The sequence below is a fragment of the Lagopus muta genome, chromosome 13, assembly GCF_023343835.1.
Source record: "Lagopus muta isolate bLagMut1 chromosome 13, bLagMut1 primary, whole genome shotgun sequence".
NCBI lineage: Eukaryota > Metazoa > Chordata > Aves > Galliformes > Phasianidae > Lagopus > Lagopus muta.
Window position 1 is genome coordinate 18,040,440 of NC_064445.1, and position 18,169 is coordinate 18,058,608.

Sequence of the window (18,169 nt, forward strand, 5' to 3'; positions counted from 1 at the left end):
ATTCAGAGTACTCTAATCCAAAATGGGAACTTTTTGCTCAGTTTTCATAGCTTCGGCACATATAAAGAACATATAAGAACAGAAAAACTATTTTTCTGGGCCCATTAGAGTTTTCCAGCCCAAACGTGGATGCCATGAGGTTTGTGCCTCGGTTAAGCAGGTAGGGACCAAATGTGTAGACAGAGAAAGAAAATCCATTTAAAAGTAATGGCAGTGAAGTGGAAAAGAGAAAAGTCAGAGGTGAATGATATGGAAGAAAAAAACGCCAAAGATAAACTAAAAAAAATAAATAAATCACCGTGTTTTTGTAGGATAGACACTAGTGCCCATCTTGCTTTGGAGGAATAGCTGAATAGCTAGGAAAGGAAAAGATAGATTGTCTCTTCTTCCTAACACGAAGCACGTTTTCCCCTGTTAGAAGCACTATTTTTAAAAAGACCATTGAAAAACATTCACACAAATTACAGTGCTTGCTAAAATGAGGAAGCTAGCAAACTCCTAAAAGGAACCCAGGAAATCCTCTATAGCTCAGGCAGTGCTTATCTACTAACCACCAGAGAAAGGAAAGAGAATTTGGCAAAGAAAAGCAAGGCCTGTCAGCTTCTTTCACAACAAAGGCCGCTCTAAAATAGCTGCACTGTGAACAATGTGCTTGTATTTTAAATAGTTCAGTGTGAGTAGACCCTAATTAGATGAGTGGAAGAATGGCAACAAAGACTCTGGCACTGACCTCGGGTTGAGAGATTTTTGAATTCCTGGGGTCAATTTGTCCTCATGAATGAATTGCTGGACCTGAGTGTGCTGTAATGCAATGAAGGGGCTTGGCTACTTCATTTCACTGCAAATGAACAACAACTTCATAGAACTGCAAAGTACGTCTTTGGTTGTTGAAAAGGAAGGCTCAAGGTGTTTAATAAAGCCTTGCAATGGGAGCTCTTCCAGAGGCAGTAACTGAAAAAGCAAAGCCATGCAGCCACGTGACAGTTTTCAGTGATGTGTTAAGCCACAGAGAATGAGACATTTAGCTTTGGAAATAGTGTTTGTTCAGATGGAGCAAAGTGAAATTTGTCACACAGCAGATTTTTCAAGAATGCCTTAAACTTAGCACTTGACTTAAAGAGAGATTTTCACGGGTGCGTTACCAAAGCAGGATTCCAAGGAGGAATGGTACTGGCATACTGGTGGTGCACGACGAATAAAGAGCAGGGGCTGGGCATGGGGAAGATGAACAAGTGCCAGGGGGTTATTATGACTGCATAACAGAAATGACTGAGATTTCAGTGCTGCAAAGGCACTACACCTTTATAAACATACTGCCAGACCCTGGCAGGTACACAAGGCTGTTCAGGACTGATCAATCAGCAAGGAAATCCCCATAGAAAGCAAGGATAAGATCTCAGGGAAGATGAGTTCCATTTTCGCTGCATTAAATTCATGATCAGTATTGAAAGCCAATTCTATTGAAGCTGCAAAATCCCACATCCAGAATCCACACCTGTCCCATAGATCCAAAACAAACTTTGTAAAGACAGTTCAATTCTATCCTTAAATGAACATCCCGTGGATCAAGCTAAAACTGTAAAAACGGATTAAACCCAGCATGTACTAAAATTAATATAAATAGAGGGGAAAATTAGAAAAAAAGAAAAAAGGAAATTATTTCTGAATCTGGATGATTTATAAGGTACTGAGTATGCACGATAGAAATCAAGTACCAGGCACAGTTTTGAAAACACTGACTCATGCAACTAATCCTTGCTCCTGCAAGCACTATTTTTCAGGCTCAGATCCAAACACAATGCCTGACACTGTTTGCTCTGATAATCACTCTAAGATAAACAGATATGAATAACTGCAAATACTTTCAAGCATTTCCTTTCACTTATAGAGCAACAAGAAAAATTAGAGGATAAAATGAAAATGTATGTTTCCACTTCCAGGTTTCATACATCATTAATTCTGTAAAAATATATCAGTCTTGCTGATATTTTCTCTTTGCTTGGCAAGCTAGGAGAATGCAATATGCTTGATAATCTGATTGAAAATTTGATCCCATTGTTTAACAAAATGAGGATTGTTTCATAAGGGGCTCCACCATGTCTGTGCACATTTTCCTCTAAGTAACAGTGTACGACTTGTATTTCCCCAGACAGTTGAGCATTTATGTTGATGTACTTGGCTGCAAACCCAATCTTGCACTGGCTGTAATACAGGGAAATTTTCCCCAGTAGTTGAATGATGGCACTGAAATAATTTTACAGTGCCTTCTGTGCATGCTAAACAAGTTTCTGATATGTGTAGGGTGCTCCAAAAGTAATTCCTCCTATTTGTTTCTGCAGAAACTAGAATAGATACAAAGAGCACAATGACATTACTTCATAGAGAAAACTCTGGCTACAAAACACTATTTTTCAATATAGGAAGCTCAATTAGAGATGCATTTTCATCTGTGATGAACAAGAGTCTGCAAGCTGCACTCATAAACATCAGCATGCATGTCTGGAATGTAGCTTGTCTTTCATTTCTCTGTCGACACTGCTGAAATGCACCACCCACTGCTCACTGTGCTCACGTTCACTCTCTGGTCTCCATAAGCATTCAGCAAGTGTTTATGAATGTCAATGGGTGCTGTTTTTTTCCTCATGGAGGAATTATATCCCACCCCTTTGCTTCATTTGCACTTTCATATCCGACACCACTCTGTCAGACTGCTTCTCTGCTGCCATTTGCCACATGGCCACAAAATGTAATGGAATACTGGTGGGAAGGTACAGACTGCTGCCATATCACCAACATCCGTCCCTGACATCATGGGCCAACATCAGAACACAGTAGGCATTACTTTCAGAGCAGCCCTCATATACAAGCAGCACAGCCTCACTAAGTATGCCTCAAGCATGTCTAGCTTTCAGTGCTGTTGCTTTTGCAGCTCTGAAATGTCAAAAAGAATTTTGTTTGAATTTTAATGTTCTTCGGTTATGCAAAATAAAGTTGGTAGCTTCCATTGTCATAAGGGTTGAAAGCTGTACAGATTCCTTCTACGATATGTGATTTATAACACACATTTTTAAAAACACATTTCTGTTATTAAGACAGACTTACCGAAAGTTCAGTGTTAGGTCTCACTGAATGTTTGTTTTCCCTATAAAATACACCACGTGGTTAAACTGAGCTTTGGTCTGAAATCTACAGAGGCCTTTATTTTTTTCAGTACTGCTGCAAAAAGCACCACTCTGAAAAACTAGCACTTCCCCACATTCACACATGCCAGGCATACAAATACTCTCTGCTTTTTACATTTCCTAGGAAACCTACATTATTTTTGAACTACCCACTCAGTTTGTGTTTGAGGAGACTTCTCCAGTATTAGAATAATGAATCTGGAAAGAACCAAGAGCAGAATATTCAGTTGTTTGTTTAAAACGATATAGTAAGGACTATAGTAAGGACTAGTTTAAGACACTGCCACTGTTTATGTCTAATTAATGGCACTGCTTCTAGTGACAACATGACATGTCATTTCCAAAACCAGGTGAAAGATGACCTCCTTACAAGGAGCTTGAACCTTTTTCTCCCAAAGCAAAGCCTTTATAATAGATGTTTAAAATACATATCTGGTTGATTCTCTGTGAGGTGGGTTAACATTGTTTTCATACTTCCAAATTAATTTAGTTACCAGGTGAAATGCACAATACCACCCTTGAAAATCACAACATGGTTCTCAGTGATAGAAACATCACTGGAAAGAAAATTCCAGAATACTGATTTTTTTTCCTTTTTGTACGTTTATACCTGGCACCTGGTTTCTATGTCCATCATGCCCCTCTCCTTGAAGCTTTCAAGGCCAGGCTGGACAGGGCTGTGAGCAACTTGCTCTAGTTGGAAGTGTCTCTGCCTACAGCAGGGGAGTTGGAACTGGATGATCTTGGTGTTACCTTCCTACCCAAACCATTCTATGATTCCATGATTCTATGATCTTGATATTCTAAGACAATTAAGCAAGAATATTACTACATTAAATTGGTAAACAGATGCTAAACCTTTTCTTCTAGGGCAAAACTTACAAGGCAATGCAGTCCAAATTTAATTTCATTGGTGAAGTGTAATGAAATCATGACATTACAGGGACGAATTTTACTATAATATGTCGAAGTTGTCAGACTGGATCCAGCCTGTAGTATATCTAGGTCTACATCCTGTTTACAGGACATGGTTCAATGCAACAATTCGTAATCACCAAATTATTTTTCCTAATATAACTGGAAAGACACATTGGTTCTTCATGCCTGTGGAGCACGTGTCTGCCAGGTTCTTTATTGCATTCTCTTTTCAGAATCATTTTTTGTACCCTGAGTCTGCTGTTGGCAGCAACCTGAGTCCCAATTCTGTGCTGAGTAGGAAAACATTTGTTTTCCTTGGCTTTTTGATTTTCATGGAATTCTTCCTTTCATTTATATAGTAAGAAAAGCAATGGGAACTTCATAGGATCTAAGAAGACATAGGTGCTTGCCTCCTATTGAATTTCACTAGGATTTCAAAAACTTAATCTCCTACCAATATAATGCTTCTCTTTTTTTCCACACTATTAATTTTTTACTTTCTCATCTTACTTCAGCTATTTGGTGCTGAAACCCTAAGTCTTAGTGACAGCGTCTGAGGAACAAGTGTGTAAGTTAAGCTTATGTCTGACATGCAAGCTGTAAAGCCTTCCAACTTCTGATCATAGCTCAGTGGAAGTAGGATGAGTCCCACAAAGAAAAAAGTGCATGATACTTCTTGCGTTTGGTGGGAGAGCTGTTAATTGACAAACATAGTTGATACAAACGGTGAGGTAGTTGGGTAACCATCAGGATGCAACACTACCTTTAATTTCCTGAAGAAATTCAAACACTATATTTCAAATCCAATTCAAATTAGTGCTCTCTTGAGCTCAGAGGTGATTTCTCTCTAATTCTCTTCTGGTTGTCAGTAGTGCAGTTTTCAAAATCTCAGATATGACACTGTCAAAAAAAAAGCTCAAATCACAACGTCTTTAGCACAAAACCTAGCTATTTTTCCTGGTGTCTCTATGTTCCAGCTGTTATCACATTCAAGAATTCCTCAATTGCCTCGAATTCTGCATTTATTTCACTTTCCCTGACTTCTGCCAATGAAAATACTTCAGCGCTGCTTGAAGAGAAAATAATCTTGTCAGTTTTATTGAACCATACTTGAGATTATGAAGGTCATGCTAACTACAAGTCTGCTCCAATTGCTATAGGGTTGACTGAGGTTGGTTTTTTTATTTTATTTTTGGTTTTCCCCTTGCTCCCACCACAAAGTAATAGGGATTTTCCCCTTTCATTCATCTTGCCTTTTGTTGTTTTTAATCGACCACCCATCAGTGCCGAATTGCCTTGTAACTGTCTGCTGAGCTTTCATTTGACAGAGATAGCTGCTATTGTTAACAGGAGCCTTCACTTCAGCCCATTTAACTTTCCACAGTTTGACAGCTTCACAATAGCCACCTTCCATCTAAAGAAAACTGTGATTTAGTAGAAAGGGAATGTGGGACAACAGCCTGATCTGTCACTCAGTCTCCAGTGAGTTCTCTTGGCATCAAGCTCCCCCACAAAGCCAGAGGATGAAACACTACATGAAAATAAGGCAGGCATGTGATGCACTCCGTTATACACACTGGTAAAATGCAACAGCAATCATGCTTAAAAAGACAACCTTTCCCCATCAGTGATACCTTGCACTGAGCAGCTAAATAAATATTTTAATTGATTTTAAATTTTCATTTTTATATTCTGGAGTCATGTTTGACTTTTTCTTCTGCTTTATTTACCTTGCAATTGTTCTCAAATTGCCTTACAACAATTCCTAGTGGAAACAACATGTCAGAAGCAAATGAAAGCTTCAATTAGACTGATCTTTGGTCATATCCCATGCAAGTCTACATGAAAAGATGGAGATGATTTAAGAGCCTGGATGTGTTCTCTTGCTGACAATTAAAACCATGAAATTACAGCTGCCTAAGTTCAGAATAGTTCTCAGCTCATCCCCACACTCAGTTCTCAAAACACAGGTGGTTTGGAAATACAGCTGTAGCTGGCTCTTCTGTGCCATGCATTTATGCCTAGCATCCTCGTGCATTTATGCTAACATTTGGTTTTATAATTTGGCACAAATGACAAGATGTAGACATCCCACTATTAGATTTGTAGGCACCATTTTTTTTTTTTCTTTCTAGCCATGTTTAAATAACTGTATTATTTTCTTGTCCAGAATCCTGGATCCCCATTTGATGGACGCTTTCTTGTTAAAAAATGTGTCTGGAAAATGGAATTTGATTACCATAAAGCATAATTTATTTCAGTCTATCTATATTCCTCTCCTTAGAGCTCTCATTAACTTCAAAAGAAGAGGAATGAGGAAACGAGTGCAGCTGCACGCTGCAAAAGGAACCCAGCTAAACTGACTGCCACATTCATCTGAGTTTGAAAACCATTTTCTAATATTTAAAACAAAGAAGCTGCCCTGCTGGTGGTGGCAGATCACCAAAAAACATACACAGTTTTGTTTTGCAGCTGTCATTCAAAGCTTAGGTTAGGGATTTACAACCACGGCAAAGGAAGGTTTGTTCAGAACTGGAGACAGAAAATTGGACAACAGATAAATTCCAGGAAGAAGCTAGACAACATTTACTAGAGAAGCGTCTGCCCAGTTTAGATGTGAGAGGGCACCCACGAGGCTATAACTAGGAAGAACACCAGGCCTCTCCACTGTTTCTAATTAGGGAGGACATTCTTCATTTTATAGCTCCTGTGGTCTAATTTGTAGAGAGCCATATCCCCTAAAGCTTTCAGTAAACCAAATTAAAACTCATTCCATCAAGGAGTTTCAGCAATATACGGTCTCTGAAGACAATGCATACTCATGGTCACAGAGCTGCTTCGGGCAATAGGATAGGGACATATTCTTTCTTTCTTTTTGAGTGTGTGTGTGTGAGGGGAGGCCATTCTTTTTCCTTTCTGTTAGGAAACAGTAAATTTCTTCTAAGAAAGTATATTTGTAAGACCAGTAGATCTGGTTCTGCTTAAACAGCCATTTATTCATATGAAAGCACAGTACATACAGTCCCTTAACTAATTTTCCTGGCATTCTATGACTTTTAATTGGAACACATTTTTCCCTACTTTTTTATATAAGACACCTCAAAGTTTCAGGCAGCTGAGTGGACGTCGCTAGCAATTTTTTTTTTCTCTGAATGAACAAAAGTTAAGGTTTTCCGGGAGACTTTAGGCTTCACAAATGCTTTTGAAATTTCCAGTCCTTTCTTAATTCAAAAAATATTCCTATTGTGCAGCATTTACACAAACATCCTGCACTTTACTCTACTGGTTTTTAACCCAGGCCTGAACAAGGAGTGTAAATTCAGTCTGTTATCCTGTTCAACCCTTAGCCTCCATGTTGTCTCTATCAACAGGAGCGCCAATTAAAATTATAGTTTCTGGATTTGGACACATGCCCATTAGACTCGAACTGAGACGTTCAGTGCATTTCACACAGGGCACCGAATGGCTCTTAGAGCGTAATGATCTCTGCTTGCTACAAATCTGCTTTGAATTTCAACAGGTAACCCAAGGGTGAGAGGGTCCAGCCTATTGTCAGTGCAGCCTGCACCAGCTGGGCGAAGTTACAAGAATTTAGTGTTGCTTCGTCTCTCAACTGGTTGCACACATGTACATATCATTTCCTGAAAGAGTTTCCCTCTTCCATTTCTGCGGGATCTGATGTAAACCCACAAGTCCCATATCTGCTTGAATCAATCCACGGCACAAACACTCACTTAGATGCTTATTTCCTTTCCCATGCAAAGGTGCTGAGATGCACTTCTTCAAGAGGTAAGAAAGTATTTATCACAGTTGGTATAATTACAGAATTACTAGTGAAAAACAAGGGCTGAGGGATCTAATGAATAAGTGGAAGACTGCAGGCTAATATCAGACAAAATAACTGCAGTCAAAATATTCTGCCAGCAAGAGGTGATACGTTCCCTGCCTGGAGAAATCGCGCCGCGCGCTCTGAATACAGGCAGCGGATAGCTTTGCGTACATGATGTGAGGCTATTCCAGTGAACATTCCAGACTCATTTTGACAATGGGAGGCCAAAGCTTTTCATGTTGCTTCACTACAACAGCTCAATATTAGAAGTGCCCGGTGTGAAAACTGATGATGGACTGCAAGGTGCATTAGCCTGGGGAGGCTGACGGAATGGGGGTGCCCCCTGGCACTCACCCTCATGGCCCTGGAGGTGCTGGGCCCATTACACCACCTCCCAGATCTTTGTTCCATGTTAGTCTTTTCTCTCTCATTATGCCTTTATCAACTTGTTTCAAAAGCCCCTGAATACGTTGGTGTCTAAAGGCCTATCTATGCTTCCTGTGAATTATTTTCATTGTCAGTGCACTAATAAAGTTAACTCAAAGCAAACTGGCGTGAGCAAGAGCTATTGTGTAATGCTGCATCATGCATCTTCTCAAACTAGTTAAATCTCGGCTGTTCAAGAAGTTAAAAGAAAAAAAAGATCTATTTAAAACCAGATTAAGCTCTAGCTGCTAAAGCATAATAAATTGCTCTATTTTAACTGACTGAACTGTGCGCGCTTAGAATACAAGGGCATATTTCATTTGGGTTTATGCAATTGTTCAGTCTACTTTTCTACCATTTCACCCATCATCAGAAGAGAGAACTTGTCAGGCAAAATTACAGTTAATGATGTTTAATGGTGGCTAAGCCCGATAGGCTTGTTTATTTCTTTTCTTTTTTGTTGCTTTACTCTGACTGAAATAATGAAAATATTACATGAATAACTTCTATATTATTTGCAGGAAAAGCTTCTATTACCAATGCTAGGTAACATAAGGTTTTATCTGATTTATACAGCAATCTATATAAATCTGCTTTTATGTTTTATTTGATTTCAGCCATTAGGCTGTGCTAGGAAGTAACTCTAAAATATATATCATAGTGGCAATTCACTGTACTATACCAAATTAATCTACATAAATCTATACCTGTATGCAGGGAACCAGCGTGGCAACACCACCAGTGCAAAACAGGAACAGCTGCCAGTAATTCTACTTGTAGGCTTTCTAGGAAATTCAAGCTTTTTTTTTTTTTTTTTTTTTTTTTTTTTTTTCAAGCCACTGAGCAGAATACAAATGTCCTCCACTGAAAAATTCCTCTGTCAAAATGAACTGTATCATCATTACCATAGCTCTTAGATTTTAAATTTCGGAATATGCAACTGAATATTAGAAAAGGTATTTCCTTTTTTATGACAGCTCTGAAGTCAGAGGGCTGGAGCATGAATGGGCTGTTTGGAACAGAATATCCTATACAAACGCATGTTCCTTACGGATTTAGAGTTCCTAGTGCAGCTGAAGCCAGTGCGCTTTGTACAGCTGAATGAGGCCAGCTGGCAAAGTAGGAGCGTATCAGTATTCTGACTGCTTTTCTTTTGTTTGAATATTACCTCAGTGGCCATACACTAAACGATGTGAATTTGATGGGTTTGACTATGACCTCAGCTAAACTGAACAATATGAAGCCGGCACGTCTGTAATCTCAGGCTTGCTATTTTTCAATTTATTTTTCACCTGATTTGTATTAAGATGTGGTTCAAATTTTAAAATAAAAATAAAAAGGGCCCTTCTGCATTCCAAATCAATCAGCAAATGCTGGCATGCCAGCAGGCAGGCTTCATCTGGCTCTTCACACCACATTTGGTGGATCCCTGACTTATGAGAGCTTGATTTCCGAATGTTTATGCAGAAAGAAACGCTTTGCACATCCGCTCCTTCTCAGATAGCCTACAGGGATTTCTGGCTGTACTTACATTTTTTCCCCTGCCTTCCAGGTTTTCTCCCTGTGGATGCATAAAGACATAGTGACAGCAGGAGTAAGCTCGACTTGCAGTGAGCAGCATCAGTACGTACTGCTATTGATACTCACTCCATGAGATAAGCTGCACATCTGTCTTTACTTTTACCAAGTTCCATAAGGATAAACATGAACATGAATGCAGGCTGACCACGGACAGCTTACTGTGCTCTTTTACAGCCCCGTCCCATCGCGGGGCTTCTGTCACTTTTGTCTGAGCATTGGGTCACAAGAGTTCAAAGTGCAGTCAATTAATCAAATGGTTTCTATGAACGTAAATGCAGTTCAATAACTGTTTCCTATTCAACATAACCAAGGAAATAAAGGAGGAGGTTAATGTGGAGATAGCTAGGTTACGTGTGGAGCCATAAGCAGCAGTCCTTGATTAGCCATCAGCAGACTGGTGCAGTTATTTTAAGTGAGACAAAGGAATAAGTGGAGGACATTTATGGTCTGATTCTGCTCTCAATAAAGTCAGGTTGAATTCTGTCATTGACTTATGCCTACCAGCTCAGGATCTATGATCATGACAATTAAATTAACACAGCAGCAAAGAAAAGAATAATCAGAAGAAAGCTGTATAAAAATTCTCTTATGACATACTGTGTTTATATTAAGAAGGATATAAGATACAAGTTATGAGGTGAAATAATTGCTTTCAGGAGAAGGAGCTCTGAATCTGGGACACAGCAGCCAATACACTGAATTGATAGTGAGAAAGATTTTACTGCAATGTAACAGACCTTATATCTGCTCTATCAGTGGTAGAAGGTGGGCATTGTAATGCTGCTGAAAGTGGAAGAAGCTCAAAGTGCTCCGTTTCTGGTGCCCAAAATGAATCTGTCCAGTGGAGAGGGAAGAAGCAAACTCTCTCTGCTAGCCACTCTGTTAGGAGGCTTTTCTCTATCTTGCCTTTCAAAAAGTGGTATTCGGATTCCTGTTGCCCATGACTGGTAATAGAGGGCTGAAATAAGCCATCTGACCAGGATGAGACTGCTCCTTTTTGATGGGATTAAAAGCAAAATAAATGTGTTTCTAACCACTGAAGACAGCAAGCTTCACAGGGCTTAAATGGGAAAGGCTGGTTTATATTGAGCCAATTCTGAGTATTGCCACACGTGTCAAATAACACTTCACTTGACAAATGATCCCAAAGAAATCTATGGGGCTCTTTAGGAGTAAGGTGGTATATTGGTATTAGTAAGGAGATTAGAATCTGCTGTTTGTTTTATTTTCAGAGAGATTTCAAAAAGTTGTTTGCTGTAATTTTCCCTTCCTTCTAGGATCACGGGTGTTCACTTGGCCTGACTTTAGAGGGAGAGTGATGTGAAAACTGCACCAGTCAAAAAAAAAAAAAAAGAACATCATAAACCCTCTAATATATGGCTAACATAGTTTTTCCCTCCTGTAAAATATGTGGCATAAACAAATTCCATAATGATGCTATGTGTTATAAAAGTTTTATTGGCACTTGTTTGGGATTACCCGCATAACTCACTTGTGAGTTCACTCCTCATGGGTAATGCACTCATCTCAAATGCATGCTAATAAACAGCTTATGTGAAAAGCCCTATTAGAGTTTGCCATGGATTAAACTAACAGGTTTTTTACAGAAGCCTCTTATGTCAGGGAGTTTCACAGAAATTACAAACGATCTTAGTCTGTAACAGGTCATGTTCTCATCAGGTTTACCCCAAGCATCCTTTATTAAATTCTCTAAGTTCTGACGGAATGACATGGAAAACCATTCTGTGGCTTCACGTTTCTCCCCTCCTACCTCTAACCACACCTTTGTGTCACCTCACAAACATGCCTCTGCACCCAAAGAGAACAAGATTCTTTGTGTTAAGTGAACACAGACATAGTACAAAAGAGTCCTTGCTGTAGCAGCTATACCATCTAAACTGAAAAGATGGGAATGGGAAAAAAAACAGGATTGGTATTTCCAGACTGAGAACCCAGGCATAGCGTCCAAAAGGTCATAGAGGAAGTCAGAATTAAAATCAAATTTTCCCAAGCACTGCTGCAGTGTCTTAACAACAGATTTATCTCTCTTTCTCACCCTATTCTGTTTTGATTCATCTACTGCACGTCATGCTCATCTCTGTACATTTAAAAACCTCTCTTTAGTACTGCAAGCATCATGATCAGCATCTATCATTATTTAAAGGATCACACACACAAGCTGCACACCTGGACAAATACATCTGTGAGGAGTGTGAGTAAGGCTGTCAGGTCAGGCACGTGGCGGGTGAGAAAGTGAGAGCTATGTTTTGCACAAATTGCTGTTACCAACCAACCTTGTAATTCAATTCTCAGTCTCCATTCCTTAGCCCCACACAGAAGCTTGCAATAGAAACAGGAACAGAGCTGATGCTGAAAAGCAGAGTTAAGCTGTTATTCAGTTTTCTTTCCTCCTTTCCCCTACTTCATTCTCTCTCTATATATTCTGACTTAGAATTATGCATCTGGGAATGTATTAAACACAGTCACACATTCTGCATTCCTGTGCTCAACCTGACATAAGGCCACCTTACGTCAAAGAATCTTCCCTGGACACACCCGTGTCTCTTGCTTGGAACTGATTAGGAAAAGTTGTATCATTAACGAGTGATTTCTTAAGGCTTATGGCATTTAAAGCCAATGATGCAACTGTGGGATTTTAACATTAAGCAATGGGAAGATGTGTTTTTCCCTACTTTTCCCTAGAAAGAAATCTAGGAAAATTCTTTTGAATGAAGTAGTCACCCAAAAGATAATTCCAGGCTAATACCTGGAATGGAAAATTTCCAGTTTAAGTTAAACTGTGTGATCATAAATGGCCATTATTAAAAGTCTTTTACCAGGATATGAATATGATGTAGACAAATAGACATATGTATGCAAGGTGCCCATGAATGGAAAGAAAAAAAAATCAATGTACTAAAATACATTTCTACATTTTTTGTTGACATCCGTCTGGGAGGAAAAGTTTTCTGACCAGTTGTCTCTACAAAACCTGATTATTTTTTCCTAATTTTACCCAAATTTGCTTTCATAAGGTTTCTTTCCAACCACAGCAAGCATGCCCAATTATTTACTTTTCTTTTTATTTTCTCACTTTCAGTCTTTCTACCGTGAAGGGAAAAAACGAAAAAGAGGCAGAAAGACTCCCAAAGTACCCAACCTTTCTTCTTAAAGCAAATATTTCCTTTCAGTTCTCATTCTGTGAAAATTTATGAGAGGTTCTCTAAAAGCCAAAGAATTCACCTGCTATTAACAACCTCAGTGGTGTCTGATAATGAAATCAGTCAAGCTCAAACTGTACTTAATTTATACAGTAAGGAGACATAAGCAGTCAACACCAGAATCCTGTGCAGGAATTAAATATTGTTTTTTTTTTTAACCAGTTCAAGTATGGCTTTTACCTCTCTATTGCCAAGCTCAGCAAGTGGGGGGAAAATGGATCAGCTCAGTCATCCAGGAAGAAACTCAAAGTTATGGCAGATGTTGGGAAAAGAGATGCAAGTCTGCACAGGGGAAGTCAGATAGGTAGAAAGTTTACTGATTTTCAGAATATTCTTAGTCATCAGTAGAGGAATAAACAAGCCATCTGTTTTCATTGAACTCATTGGCAAAGCTATTGCATTGCTGAAAAGAACCTTTTTTTTTTTTGCCCAAGCAAGTACATTGCTGAGATGGGTTAGAGCAGGAGGAGGAAAGTGCCTGAATCAACAGAATAGATCAGATGCCCTGGATAAATGCTAGGTGGAAAGATATAGGAAGGACAAACACATATTCTGCTTAGAATATATTGAAAAGAAATGTCAGAGGACCAGTCAGCCCGGGAAAGGGAATGGAAAGAAGAAAAGTAATAAAGCAATAATCTCAAATGCAGCTCTGGAATTACCCAAAGTCTGCAGTGCTCTGTAAGGATTTTAGAAAATTTGTTAGGAATTAGGCGAGCAGGGTCAATAAACTTAAATTCTGTCAATAATCACTCTGTAACACGTACAAGGATCTTCCACCACAGCGCCTAAGGGCTATCTCTGAACTTAGAACCGAACTTCAAAAATTTAAAAAGACCATTTTCTGCAGCAAGTCATTTCAGCAAATCTTACTATGGAATAAAGCCTAAAAACAGAGCTGTTTTTTAACACTCAGGACTGAGCCCCTCCCAAAAAGCACCTACAAACCAAACTTTGCTGAGAGGAATATTTACTAACAAGTTTTGAAATCATGATCCTAGCCATAACAGTACCTCATATGATTGCACAGGGATTTGGAAGGCTGGAACAGACCACACAAAGAGAGACAAGGTTATCAAAACACAGAGCCCAGCTCTGCAATTGTCAGGGGCAGATCAAGGTCTGGTCTCCACATCTCCGAAGAATTAAGGCCATATCTCCACTGTATCAAGGTGTGTGTAAAGTGATTTGTAGCTCACGATGACCAAACTGATGCCAGTGCAGGTGCTGGCACAGCTCTTGGCCCTTTGGTGATGGTGGGCATTATGTCCTTGTGGGAATCCCACGGGGTTTATATCTGATGCTCTTATGGTCTGTGTGGAAGCACAAGCTCCTCAGCACTGGCTCTGGGAGCTCTAATGCTGGGTGACAGCACAGCTGTTCTTACAACTCCCATCCTTGCACGGACTTTAGTGCTTGTGATGGCAGTGGTGATGAGGAGATGGTTGGACTAGATCTTATAGATCGTTTCCAACCTTGTGATTCTATGATTCTATGATTCTATGACTTGTGAATGTCACCCCAGCCCCAGCAGCTCCTGGCACAGGCACCAGAAATATTTTGATGTGCAGCCTTCAGGAGAACAACTACAAATTTAATGCAAGCTTATGTTTTACTTGAGAATTTACGTAAAGCATGTGTTCAAACTTAAAAGCCTCCCATTCTCTACTCTATAATTCAAAACATTGCTTAGTAAGGGGGATGCTATCAATACAGAATTGCTACAGATACCAAATGCCAGAGATAAAAGTCACCTGAAGTGCTTAGCTCCCAGTGAGCATGGGAGTCATGTGCTGTACATCAAAAATCAAAATAAAAAGGAATTGTTTTTGGAGAGAGCTACCTAAACCATGGGTGCTGCCAAAAGGACTATCTAGGCCTAGAAGCAGACCTTGCTGGTTTTTTTGTCAGTTGACAAACCAGTTGTCTTGTTTATTGTCAAATGGCTCCCCAGAAGTAAGTGGCAATGGTACGTTATCGGAAAATAGAAAATGACCAGAAGTATTTGGCAAGTGTGGTTCTTAAAAGGGACCTTCGTGTCCTTCAGATAAACGACAGTACTAGCTGAAATGACCTTCGTGTGACTAAATACAGTGGGGTAGTACTCCAATGTTAAATCACTCTATTTTTCTGGAAACATAGGAAGGCAAATGGATTCACCAAATTTCCTATTTGCCACAAATTTGACTTTTGAATGTTGCAGACGAAAATTTCAGCTTTAGGTGAACTGCTACTTTCCAGTTAGAATTTCTGTCAGACTGCCATGGCATATAATCTAAATTCCTTTGGGATTGGAGTGAATTCATGGCAATAAAAAGCAAAACAAAACAAAAACAAAACAAAACAAAAAAAAAACCCCATACTTGATAGCATTTTTGGTTTGTTTGTTTGTTTTTTCCCCATTCTAGGGAAAAACAACAGAAGGCTCAGGTCTACTTTCACCTCTCTTTTTCAGCAGGAAATTTTTGTTTCAGTACAACTTGAAATTTTTGATAACAAAATAAAGGACTGGAGCACCTCTCCTAAGAAGACAGGTTGAGGGAGCTGTGATTGTTCTGCCTGGAGAAAAGAAGGCTCCAGGGAGACCTTACTGTGGCTTTCCAGTACTTAGAGGGAGCTTATAAACAGCAGGCAGACTGGCTTCTGACAGTCAGAGAGTGTTAGGACAAGGAGGAATGGTTTTAAACTAAAAGAGGTGAGATATTAAGTGGAAATTTTTCACCGAGATGGTGGTGAGGCCCTGGCACTGCTGCCCCAAGCCATGGGTGCCCATCCCTGGATGTGCCCAAGGCTGGGCTGGGTGGGCTCCAGGCAGCCTGAGCTGGTGGGGAAGAACTAGATGTTCTTCAAGGTCCATTCCAAACCCAAGCTATTCTATGATTCTATGAAAACCCCATTAGGTCTTCCACACATGAATGCATGTGAGTGTTGAAATACATCCATACCATCTGGATTGAAAAGAATGCACTTGGGAACTGCTTGAGTGCCCTGAAGGCTATCCTGAGAAGTCACAACAAATCCCAGCACATAGTAAACAAAAAACCAGAGCATATATTTCTATATGGGGAATGTGACAGATCTGTGACAAATCCACCTGAATGCTGTTTACAACTTCGTGAAACTAGATGCTCACTAGTGCTGAACAATTAGCAACAGAAAGCCTGATGATTTTGACTGCATCCTTTCTTCATGCTGTTAAGTTACTCTTTCCAAAACACAGTGAAAACAACTGCAGCTTGAGGGATAGTAAGACTAGCCACACTTCTTCTATGAGTATAAGCTTTGGCACTGTAAAAGATTAATATTAACAAGGGGAAAAATCTGTCATGGACAAACAGTAAAAACAAACAGTAACAACCACTTAGATTTGTTAATCTGAAAAATTCTTTCCTCTGATTCTCTTTCACAAACAAAATATATTTTACATCAGGCTCTATCCATTATGTTCATCCTTGGTGTAGTTACAAGGCAAAAAAAATGTGGATTATTGATGAAATAGATCATAATGGTTCTTTCCAAGCCATTATCATTTATCATTTAAATGTGTATTCGATGAGCTTTAATCTGCAAATTTGTCATGATTGGGAGCCATTACGATTTAATAGATTCATTATGTTTGCTTTATTCTTTCTTTAATATGATGCATAGTGCACATTCTGTAGACAACACGTGAAGAAGTGGCACTTATCAGAATAGACTTTTTAAAAAGTTACTACATGTGAACAGCTGCTTATTAAAGCCTTCAGTCTTTAAAAAACAAGAGTGCTGGAGTGCCATGTTATTACACTAATAAAAAAGTCCTGGAAAATCTTCACAACCGAGCACAGTGCTCACTCTTCTGTTCAGTCTCAAACTCCAATTACTTCTAACAGCACCAAGACCAGTCATAGCTGAGATTTCATCCGCACACATTTCCACCAGTCCCCTAGATAGTTACTTTTTTCTACAGGTTGAGACAAAGCAGACAAAATCAATGATTGGTTTCTTACTGATATTAATCCATCTGAACTGTGTACCATATAGTCCTACATCAATCCTTGTGTATTTTTTTTTTAATCTACAAGTGTCATTAATAATAATAGTATGCAACACCAGCTAAAGAAATTAGTGTTGACAATTCTGTATTTTGCAGAACAAATATAATATTGGATGCCTAGCTCAGTTTTTGCACGACTACACAGCTTAAAAAAAAATGAAGGCAGTTGGCTATATGTCTTTTACTGATTTTTAGCTATGGCAGATTAATTCCATATCCAGTCTGTACATAATTCACTTAACACCTTATCTTCTCAAGTTTTTCAGTTTCCTGAATAAAATCCCTTTGAAAAGGAGCTGCATGGCACCTGAGCAAACTCCTCTTGTAGTCACCAGCAACACTGCTGTTCTCCCTGAAAAAGACATGGTAAATAATGAGAAAAAGCACATCAGCTCAGAATTCAGATCACGCTTTGGCTGTGATCCTCCTTTTCTTCTTAACATCGAATGTGGTATGATGGAAGGATCCTCACCCAGGCAAGATGTCAATATGAGATCTGAACAATATCCATACTGTGGGATGGGACATCTCACAACCTCCCCAGAGCAGGCTGCTCCTGATTTGAGGTGGGGACATAAAGGCAAGGGATGTGCACAGTTGATAGTCAGCTCTGCCAGGATTATTTGGAATCTGGCCTTCCAAATGGCCATAAAACCTAACTACATGTGCACCTGGGTAAGCAGCCTGCAGTCCTGCTGCGGTGGGGCTGCCCTGTAGCGGATGAAAGCTCACCAAGCCTCCGTGGGGGCTTGGGAATCAGGAGGCTCTGCATGCCCTGGGAGGTGGGCTCCAACTGCCCCTCAGACCATGCTCCAAAGCTGATGAAAGCAATGACAACTGAAGGCTTTTCTCATTACTCATGTCAATGTTATAATTCCACACAAAGCTAGCAGATAGCTGTGGTAGGACTGCATCACACCACGGCTGCCCTGCCCATGTGAGGTACATGCGGGCACTTCTTATGCTGCCCTTAAGC

At 39.6% G+C, this 18,169-nt stretch overlaps 1 protein-coding gene across 2 annotated transcripts in view; it reads right to left on the bottom strand.

Moving 5' to 3' along the window:
* The window catches only part of AFF2 (ALF transcription elongation factor 2), a 335,533-nt gene that overhangs the window by 101,530 nt on the left and 215,834 nt on the right, over positions 1–18,169 (bottom strand). The window lies entirely within an intron of this gene.